Source organism: Vidua macroura, chromosome 6 (genome assembly GCF_024509145.1).
Source record: "Vidua macroura isolate BioBank_ID:100142 chromosome 6, ASM2450914v1, whole genome shotgun sequence".
Taxonomy (NCBI): Eukaryota; Metazoa; Chordata; class Aves; order Passeriformes; family Viduidae; genus Vidua; species Vidua macroura.
This window is the reverse complement of record NC_071576.1, coordinates 45,683,060-45,693,999: the sequence shown is the minus strand read 5'-3', so window position 1 is coordinate 45,693,999 and position 10,940 is coordinate 45,683,060. Positions and strand designations below refer to the sequence as shown.

The window sequence follows — 10,940 nt, the reverse complement described above, 5'->3', positions numbered from 1 at the left end:
AACTGAGTGTTGCTGCTCAGGAATCATGTGTTTGTAGAGAAGGGAAGTAATTTCTGTAAATATTATTTTCTTTAAATGCAAAAGGTTTTAGACTAGATAAGATGACATAGTGGTTGAGCCATTTCTTCTGAAGTGATTTATGATTGTTTAGACAGCATTTAGCTCTTTGTGTATAGTATGGCTTATCAAAGTGTGTGCTGCTGTTGCAGACACACCCAGCTTTCAGAATTTGGGAAATATATCACAGTCACTTATTCTGTGGCTTGAGAACATAGTAATTAGGGCCTGGTCCAAAACTCATTGGTTTTAATTACAAAACAGGACTAATTATCAGTCTCTTAACCTTTCCTGCCTTCCACTATTAGAAAATGCTGCAAGTAAAAGGTGATTAAGATTTGGAGAATTTGTGCTGTGGTGAATTAGGCAGTCCATTTTCTTCTGTGGTGACTGGGATGTTGGAGAGGTCACACACAGTGTTTTAGACAGGTAGGTCTTGCTTGGGGTCTAGCCTTTAGTGCTATCTATGTTTCATTTTCCAAAGTTCTTGTTTTAGGAGTCAGACCAATGTCAGTGATTCAAGGTTTGGAAAACTTCCACTCAAAAAAAGAAAAAAAAAAAAAGGCTTGGGAAACTCCCTGTGTTGATTTCTGATTTAGAAGTATTTTGACTCTTGCCTGTCTGTATGCACCTGGAAAAGAAAAATTTCTCAGAGGCAGAGCATAGTTTAGTGTAGCTAAAAAAGTGAAATGAGCAGCCTAGAAAGGGAATGGCTGTGATGTGGGCAGGTGTTATCCTCCTAAATGGAGGGAGAAGTCAGGGAGTTGTTCTGGATCATGTCTGTGTGGTGCATTTCTCGTGAGCCCGTGCTGAAAACACAGAGCTGTTGAAGGTTTCTTAGGTCATGAAAAGAGCTGCTGCAGGTTGAGCCGTGCCAGTGCTTGCACACATGGTAAACCCAGTGTGTGGTGTCTCACAACAGCTGTCAAAGACTGGTCATCATACCCAGAGTCTCTAAACATCCTGTTTATCCTTGCAAGGAAGAACACTTGATTGAAAGATAAATACAAAAAAAAAAAAACAAACCAACAAACAAACAAACAAACAAAAAAACAAAAAAAACCCAAAAAACAAAACAAGCAAAAAAACCAAAAACAAAACAAACGAACAAACAAACAAACAAAAACCAAAAAATCAAAAAACCAAAAAAAAAACCATCCCAACAACAAAATAAAACATAACCCAACCCCAAAACTGGTGCTAGGAACAACATTTGCCCTTGGGCTAACAAACCTGAAAACAAAAGAAAATAAACATAGGATGGAGGCAAACACATTTCCACACAAGCCCAAATTCTAAAAGGGATTTAGGAGCTGAGCTTGTTTTGGTATGCTTGAAAAAGAAAAAGCTGTCTGGGTGCCAGGATTCTTAGGGCTCTGTATGTGTGTGTGTGCATCAGGGTAAGAGCACAGGAAGAGATGGGGTGTCTGTGGTGATGTGAGGGGGAAATGGCAGACATTGGAGCTGCCAGAATGCTTTATGCAGGGTCACCCTTGGGCCATAGCTTGCACATTTTATTTTCTTTTTTTTTTAATTAAACATGCCAAGAAAAAATCTTTGAGTTGGCAGCAAGATTTTTTTTCTTCTCCCTCTGTTTGTTGTTCATTTGTCACTGCACTGGAGGTCTGTTTACTTTGCTCAAGAGAATGAGGGACCCAAGAGACACTGCTCTGCATGCAAAGTTTTTATGGAAGGGGCTAGAGGAAGAGAAGGGCAGGAACTTTCAAGCCTTTTGAAACAGAGGTGGGCTGTTTCTTTTGCTTCTTTGCCCAAAGTATGTTGGGCCTGATGCTGCTACTGCTTGTGCAGATGGAGCTGGGCCCTGGACTTCAAACATGGGTCCTGTTGTTAAGGGCTGATCAGGCAAATCTCTACAGGGTCAGTGTGAGGAGGCCTAAGGTGTCCTAAGACTTGATGTTGAAACTCAGTTGCTCTAACACTGTGGTGCTCCCCGCTCTGCCCATGGGATCTCTCCTGGTAGGTTGCTTTGAAACTGGAGATGATGCTCCTCTCTCCCAGCACCTCTCTGTTGACTCTACTGAAAGAAGTTTGGGATGAATTCATGAACATGCTATTAAAATAATGTCATGGATGAAGCAAGGCAGCCCTTCATTCCAGGGATTTAGTGTTTTGAAGGGGACTTTTCCAGAGCTGTGTGGCAGCCTGCTGCTGCTGCTGCTCTTTGTTACTTTTGATGACGCAGTGAACTTCTGAATGTTTCAGTTTCTCCAGATAGGCTTAATAGTGATTGTGACCTGACTGGAGATCCAACAGAGGAGGGAAAGTGTAGATCTGTGTTACTTTTGCTTGCTGGCATCTCAGTGGATGAGGCTGCTTTGTCTGGCTGGATCTTCTTCATATCTTACAGTTCTGAAACATCTAGAAAAGAAACTAAGGGTGCTTATTCACAAGCAGGGGTGAATGTCTTTAGATTAACAGATGGGCAGCACATCCCATATTTTTTTGCATGTACATTCTTCTAGGTTCTGGGCACTGAGAGCAGTGGCATGTGGCCAGCAGAATTCTGCAATGTGAGGCAGGGCAAAGGAATGGCCAATGAAAGCAATGCATAATTCCACTGGAGCAGGCTTTAGAGTTAAGTGGTGTTCTGCCATTTGGAAGTTTTCTTATCCTTTTTGACTGGTGAAAGAGGACAGGAACTGACGGGTCTGCCTATGGCCTCAGTCTTGTGTTAAGAGCAGCTGTTTTCAGACCCAAGTAAATTCTGGGATGCATTGCCCTAATGCATCCCAGAGCAGAGGTTTCAATCAACAGAAGGAGTTGACTCCTTTTATCTCCATGTTCCCTGTTTTAATTGATGGGAAAGCTGCTCAGCAATCCCAGGACATCTTTCTCTGTTGCAAAGGTTCCCTTAAATACTGGGACACACCATGTTGTTTTCACCACTTTGTCTCCAAGAGGAGGGGGAGTGAAGAAGCCAGCTGTGATTGTAGAAAGACCCCTTGTAAAAAGACATTGAAAAGCCTGTAAAATACTAATTCTAGAAGAGGGAGAAATGAGAAGAAATTATAATTAGAGATGGACTATGCAGAAGTCCCTTTATGATATATGGGAATGGGAACTGTCAGAAACAAAAAAGAAGATAGGATAGAAACTGACATAAAATGTTTTCACTCAACAGTGGGTTAGATTAGTGTTGTGCAATTCTTTGCCACAAAATATCAGGGCCAAGAACTTTGCTAGATGCAGACACACTGACTGTTTCTGTGGATAACCAAGATATCACAGAGCTAATGGTAATATTAAAAGAACAAGAGTTTTGGGAAGTTGTCGGTGCCATGTGCGTCAAGGCACAAGCTGACTCCAGCAGATGGAGATGGGGATAGGAAGAGACTTACTTATTTCAGAAGTGAAATAATCTGTGAGCTGCCTCTTGCAGGGTTTCTTTTCCTGACCTTTGGATCAGCCTCTGTTGTGTTGCAGAATCCCAGCCGAGATGGAACTTGGGAAAGACATCAGGCTTGGCAGCTGTCTCAGCTACAGTACTTCCAGTTATGTGGTAGACCCGGTGGGGAGGTAGAACACCCTTCTGCATTCTTCAGCTGCCAGTTGTGAATGTCATGATTTCCCCCTGCCCCCAAAAGAAAGCTCATTTCTGTGGCCTGGGAATCGGGAGAATGAACTCCCAAGCTGGGTTGGGTCAATTCTATAACATCTTTCTGCCTTCATTTTGTGTCATAGAAATTATCTAGTGGTGATCACTCTCCTCTGGACCCCTCTTGTCTTTCTGACTAAGATCTAGGTGTCCTTAGTGAAAAGGGCTCATCCTTTCCCTCTTTGGTGGAGTATGACACACTACACAAAATATTGATGTACTGAGGTTGAAAGCTGGTTTCATAATTTGCTTTTTTAAAAAAGTCACTCTTTTAGCTATCTGGAAAAGCTACCAGAGCAACTTTGAACACCTTAGCTGTAGAGCTGTGCTGTTCAGTAATAACTTCTCAGTAAAAGAGCTGTTATGTTTTTATTGTATTTTCTTTTCACTGCTTTTAATAGTTATAAACAACCTCTGTATGGAGCATATCTTGAAATTTTTGACCAGCTGGGTGAGGGGCCTTCATATCAATTTCAAGCCTGTGGAGAAGAGAGCACAACAGGTCCCTGACTGCTCCAGCCACTTCCTGCCTGCCAAGGAATGCTGGAAACAGAGGTCATTATTGCACAAGTAATTAAAGGTTCATCAGTCCTACCTCTCTGATTGCTTAAGGCCATTGTAGTAAGGGACAAATACTCCTGCTTGCCCACTGTTGTTTTCTGCTTGCTGTTTTTCTTGGCTTGAGAAGAGGAATTGTGAAGACTCTTGACTAGGATCTGGGAGTGCTGTGGTCTAATGCATTTGGCTGTGGCCCTGGGTATGTTGTGCATCACTCTAGTACTGAGAAATAGAGTGCCTTCAGGGCTCCCTCTCTTCCTGCTTTTCCCCAAGATCCAGACACCAGAGAGATGGCTCTCAAAAGGCGGGTCCATGTTGCCCAGGCCCTGGCACAGGGTGGGAAAAGAAGCCCAGGCTGGGGGAGGTCTGTAGAGCTATGCGTGCCTCTGAATAGCTGAAGTGCATCCTATTGTCATATTAGCAGACATGGGGATTTTACTCCATCTGAGCTGGACTCCAAAAATGTGAAACTGACTTATAGTGGGAGGGTTTTCTATGAATTTTCTTAAAGGGATTAATTTCTCTTTCTGTGGTTTGAACTCTGAAGTTCATATTTTTGCATGTTTTCTCTCCATTACAGTATGCAAGAAACTACTATGTCTTTTAAATAGACACTGAGACTTACTTAGGAGCAGAGGCCTCTTGAAAAAAAAAAAAAGAAGTAAATACCAAATATTTTGTATCTTTGACAGAATCACAGGAGCAGGGCAGACTGAGCAACACACCTTTTAACCATCTGTCCCTCGAGATCTGGAGAATCTTTAAGGAGCACAGCCCACAGACATGGGAAGTCATGTTGCTGTCCTCCAGTTTTCCTTCTGTGGTTGAATAATTGTCAGCACTACCAAAAGAAATGAGCCCCCATTGTGCTGAATCTCCTTGTGCTTCAAGAGCAGTGGAAGAAACACCTGAGAAGAAAAAGAGAGCTGACTTTTGGCCCCTTTGGTCCAGTAACATTGTGAACGAGCCTCACAGTACAGCTGGTACAGGGTGGGCATTTCCCTCCCTCCTGGGAGTGTAAAAGGGGATTGAGCTTGGACTGCACCCCAAAAGCCTACTTGTCAGTGAAGACATTTTGCCCCTGAGAGCCTGGCTTCAGGGCCTTGGCTTTAGTCTCAGAAACAGCTTGAAGGGCACGTGTTGGGTAGGCAGATGGAGCGGGTGATGGAGATGATCTGCTGTAGAAGTGTGGAATGAGAAGAGGAGTGACAAAAGGGCAGCCGTGTCATTGACCCTGTGAGAGTGGAGGAGGGGAAGAACTCATCTCAAAAGGAGCAAGGACCCAGCAGCAAAATTGCCTGGAATATGAGGCTGAGGCAGAAAAGGCTTGGTGGAATGATTAGACCTGAGGTTACTCTATGTGTGTCTGCAGGGGAGTCGAATAACTCCTTGGTCAGTCTGCAGGGACTGTCTAATCAACAGTCCTGTGCCAGTCACAGCCCAGGATGCGCCAAGGTAACACTAATCCTGCTACAGAGCGGAGGGGTGTCTCCAGAGGTCCCAGGGGCACTGCATCTCCACACGTGAAAGCAGCCCCCAGTGTGGCAGCCTTATGAGAGACACTGCGTAATGGCCTGTTTTGAATTTGTATTTCATTTGCCTCCCATATGGGATCAGTTTTTCTCTTTTCTTTATTTTTTTATAGCGTTTTTCCTAGTCATAATAATCAGTGTTTCCCTGCCTTCTCCCCTTCATTTTTCACAGCTGGCTTTGATTGGTTTCAGTCCTGCAGATGCTCCTTCGGACCCAGAAGAAGGGGCAAAGGTTCTTTTCCTTTTCAGTGCGAGGCAGACAGCCCTGCCGGAAGGGCTGGGGGAGGCTGGCACTCCTGGACTACTCTTTGCTGTAGCCCCAGCCAGCCTCTTGTGCATCTGGTGAGATTTACCAAATTGCAAGATAATTTCTCTGCCAAAGGCCTGGGGAAGATCACAAGTAGCATAACGTGCATGCCCCTTCTCTTGTGCCGCTCAAAAACAACTGTCCCTGCAAGCAAGAGGGGCAGGATCCCCAAACACCTCATGCTCACAGGCTGTGAGTACAAAGGGACAGAGTGCATCTGCAGAGAGTGTGCTGACACTGACTCAGACTTCTGGGTCTGTGAGCCATCAGGCTTACAGCAACTGCAGCCCCACGTGTCTGACCGTGTGACGGCCACGGTTCTGCACGCAGGGTGTGATAACCTGCGCAACACTGTGTTGTGCTCCACCAAAAGGAGCTAGTGGGCGCATCATGCACAGCACCCTGAGGGCATGGGGAAAGAAAAAAAAGTTATTGAATGGGCAGGCAGGCTTCCCTGATTTTATTAGAGCATGAGTCAAACACAAATCGCATGGCAGAAAGGAGAAACTTCCCTTGGAGGCAACTTAATCCACAGCTGCTGGATGTGGGGTTTCTAGCAACTTCCTTCAAAGCGGCTTGTGCTGGTCACTGTCAGAGATGGACGGTTGAGTTGACAGTCATTCAGCTGATCTGTTATGGCTATTCCTGCATTCCAGGCATCATCCAAGAGAATGAGGCATAGCATTGCACAAGACCAAAAGAAAGTAAATGTTTACAGGCACAATGCACATTTCAGCTTGTTACATGTTCCTGAGCAGTGAAAGAAATGAAACAATAATTAAAAAAGGTCCCAAGTCTCAGTGTGTATCTTGGCTTGCAGCACTGTCCTCTTGGAGTGCTGCCTCTGCCTCTCTCTGATCCCAGACTGAGTAGTGCCACTGGGTCATTGCATCCAGGTCAAGGTCTTTCCAGTTACTCCAAGTACGTCCCCTTTCTGAGAACTGCAAGAGCCTTTTGGTGAGGTTATTTTATGGTTTGTGACAGAGTTGGGTGCTTGATGTTCTCTCAGCACCCAGTCATACTGGGATCTCCCAGGAGATGTTTGCCTTGGGTGTCCAAAGTGTCAGAGTAGGGGAAGTTATAGATGGATTTATTCCCATGGGAGAAGGGTGGAGAAAGTAGAGGAGCACAAGAGAGGTGGATATTTAAATAATTTGTTCCCTGAATGATCCCTTTTTAATGGTCTAGTTTGTCTTTTGTGTGCATTCAGGGAAGAAATTAGGGTGCAATGAAGCAGATGTACTGAAGGGCTGTGTTGGCACATCGGACAGCTGTGCCAGCTGGACAGCAGCTACCTCTGCTCTCCTGCTCTGAGCACAGGGCTCTGAGCACAGGTCACAGCACAGCTCGAAGGATGGCATGTCTCCTGGCCATGAGTCAGGTGGGTACAGAAGAGACGATAACCTGTGCTCTGGCACTCTTTTCCCAAGGAGAAAAGTAGAGGGCCAGCTGGGGGGAGTTGTTTTGCATGAAAGGGTGAAGAACAAGGAAATGGAGAGAGAGTGGAGGGGTGACTGAAACACCCTTGCCCCCAGAGTTGCTCTGTGCTTGATGGTGCCTCCTGCCATGCTGTGAAGCTCTTGCAGCATCATCTTGGCCTTCACACCAAGAGAACTTCTATCACCCTGCAAGTCAGTCCCTGGCAAGGAAAAAGGGCTTTTTAGTAATGAACAGCCCACCATGCACATGGCACAGGGAGACAGACCTCCCTCCGTGCATGCATTACCCTGGGCTCAGGCGTAGACTTGATATCCACATATGAGCAATAGCTGTAGCTGCTGACTCACATCCCTTTTCTTGGTTCTCTCATTTCAGCAGTGAGCTGGCCAGATATTATTCATTTTATTTGAGATGTCTGCTGAAGGTATAAATGTCTAGGTTTCCTGTAAGGAACAGGTGAAGTCCAAAAGGCACAAAGTAAATGTGCAATAGGCTGTCTGAGAGCACGCCTACAGCACTGACTAGGGCCCGTACATCAGGCAGAACAAACATCCACAGCCATTGCTGAGTCTGCAGATAGGTTGGATTTGTTATTTTGTTTGCCACATAAAGGGTACTTTTAAGAGGTGGCAGCTACATGGCCTCTTGTTTTATGTGACTGAATTATTTAAAGACCTTGTTGTTAGGGGGAAATGCTGACTTTTCTGTAAGGCAGGTTACAACCTGCTTGTATGCAAAGTTCTGTTACGGTTTTTCTCTATCCTTGGGAAAACCAGGTTTTATTTTAACCTTGCCAGACCATTCTGAAGGCAAATGACAGTACTTTAGTGAAGTCAGGGGAGGGAAGAAAATAGCTCTTCAGTCACTAAGTTATGAAAAATTATTCTGATTTAGGCATCTGATATTTATGTTCATTCTACTCTAAAACAACTTATCACCAGCTCCTCAAAGCTTTTACATTGTTGAATCTCCTTATTAACTTGGATGGTGACTACTGTTGAGTAGAATACAAAAACCCTCACTCACTCTTACAGAACGTGTAGGGAATCTAGCCTGGGAGTTAAGGTCCCAGAGCTAGTCCTGTCACCAATGATGGGAAGTTTCCGTGGATATAGTACATAGCAAAACAGATGGGAATGATGACATTTCTCTAACTGAGAACTATCCAACATCTTCCAGTAAAGATTATCTGCTTTGGTCTTACTGGTGTAGTAAAGGCCTGTGTTTGTAAAGCGGAAGAGCCAGCTCTTCAGAAGTCTTTTTTTTTACAGAATGCTTGACACACAAGCCATAGTTCTGGGATTCTAGTTCCCTTGTTAAGTCCTCCTGCTTTCAGATTCTTAGAGCTAATTTTCATTGACAATAGGAACATTCCTTGAAAAATGCTGATGTAATGAAGTACGTGCTACTTGAGATTAAAAGATTTATTCAGTGACTCCTTTGTGAAACTTTTGCGAAATGTCTTAACATTTTTATGTTTCTCCAACTGCCAACAAAATCTCATTGCACCACACAGTTTGCAACATTAGTCAGATTTTGACACAGGTTCACGCAAGAGGCAGTTTTCACAGTCAGGAATCATAAAATGTTAAAGAAATTGCTATTGTTTGAAAACTAGACACAGTTCAGTGAAGCAGATGGACTTGCTAACAGTGACTTAGGAGGTCTGTAGCACAGCTGTGTTGACATGGATTATAGACAATCAAAATTGTATATAAAGCGCATGCCTTAGTTTTAGTTTTAAGCATATTGCTAACATTTAATGAACTGTGTAACCTTATATGGTTTATGTATTTTTGTACTGTAGCTGCAAGTTATGCTAAGGCCTTGACTAAACCTTCCCAGAAATCTGAATTGCTCTTTGTAATGCAGGCAAACAGACTGAGAGTGCCAATAAGCCTTTGATTGAATCTTGATTAATGTAAATATGTTAAGCCTGTAGGTGCCATTCCAGCCCAGGGAGCTTCTTACAGCTTTTAACCATGTCCACATCAGAGTTAGAGCCTTTTGCTCCAGATAATTTCCAAAGACCATCTGAAGAATGTTTGGACTCGCTTGTGAAGGATCAGGGATAGAGACATTTTCTGAAGCCCCTGGCTGGCTTGTTTGCAACACCATCCCAATAAAAATTAAGCCCTCAGACACAAACTTAGGAAAGGAAAGAAGAAAACAGAATTCTGATATATTTCACAACCGTACTCTGATCCCAGGAGAAGGATTGGGTAAGAAACACTGATCTTTCTTACATATCTGTCTGCAAAGTTTTCAGTAGTTCTCTTTTACTAGTGAGCTCTCCTGGATTAAGTGAGCAAGTTGCCTAATTGTTTCAGTGGAGTGCTTTAACTAATTGGTTCGCATCTAAGCAACAGAGAGGGGATGTAGGAGCACAGCATTTAACAAAGAGGAAAATGAGATGTGTGGAGGGAGAAGGAAGGCACCATGAAGTGTGGTAAGTTGCAGTGGGATCTAGATGGCTGAGACAGATCAAAGTACTGAGTTCTCCTCCTGGCTCTGGTGTTTGGTAACATCTGGTGCCTTAGTACCTGTTTTGATAGCAAAATTTGCAGATCTTCATTTGCCAAGGAAATGTGCTGAGCATGCATACATGTGTGGAATGGGACAAGGCAGCTCCAGCATTGGGGCCAGCTTCTTCCAAGGAAAATCTTTGTGGGAATAACCTTCCTGATCTACTTTGATCTACTGATCTACAATACTTACTTCGTAGGGATTGTGCCTCTGAGCAAACACTGACTACAAAGACATGTGATGAGAAAGAGGAATAACGGAAAGGAAACATCCTTCCTGGTATGGTAATGCTCTTCAGTGTCTTCTCCTTGTATATGGCTTCTTCAAAGTAAAGATAGTGGACATAAGCATGCAGGTGTGACCTATATGCAAAATAAGTTATTTGTATCTCCTCCCACACCTTGCTCTCTAGACTCCATGGATGTGGTACTACTGCTGCTCCTAGGAGTCTGCCCTAATCATGAAGGGAAGGACTTTAATCTCTGATTCCCTGATTTTACCTGATTTTAGAGGTGGACAATTCCACCTCTTTATGTAGTGTCTTGTAAGGCATTTATAGCAAAGAGTGTGTGTTTTTTATTTTTTTTTTCCTCTCCAGTCTTCCCTTCCTTCAATCTTTGTTTTGTTTCAGCTGTCCTATTACATGTTGGAGCTCAGGAGCCAGGGAGAGCCCACTTGGGTGCTTGACTTCTCAAGAATTGCAGAATAGGCCTGTGCAACACGAACCTGTCTGTTTTTAATGGGATGTGTCCAAGGTATGGTTTCTTACCATATCTGGCATGACTGGATCACAGTTATACCTACTGGTATATTTTCTGTATCATCATTTTTCTGCTGTTTTCTATGGTTTATTTTTCTATGCTTTATTTTTCTTTCTTCTTCCTGTACTCCAGCTATTCTTGCA

General features: G+C 43.7%; 1 long non-coding RNA gene across 1 annotated transcript in view; it reads left to right on the top strand.

Moving 5' to 3' along the window:
- The first annotated feature begins 9,315 nt into the window (after positions 1-9,315).
- The window catches only part of LOC128808821 (uncharacterized), a 99,908-nt gene continuing 98,283 nt past the window's right edge, over positions 9,316-10,940 (top strand). The window contains exons 1-2 of the long non-coding RNA XR_008437544.1: positions 9,316-10,315; positions 10,668-10,791. This is a non-coding gene — a long non-coding RNA (uncharacterized LOC128808821). The remainder of the gene's footprint in view (positions 10,316-10,667; positions 10,792-10,940) is intronic.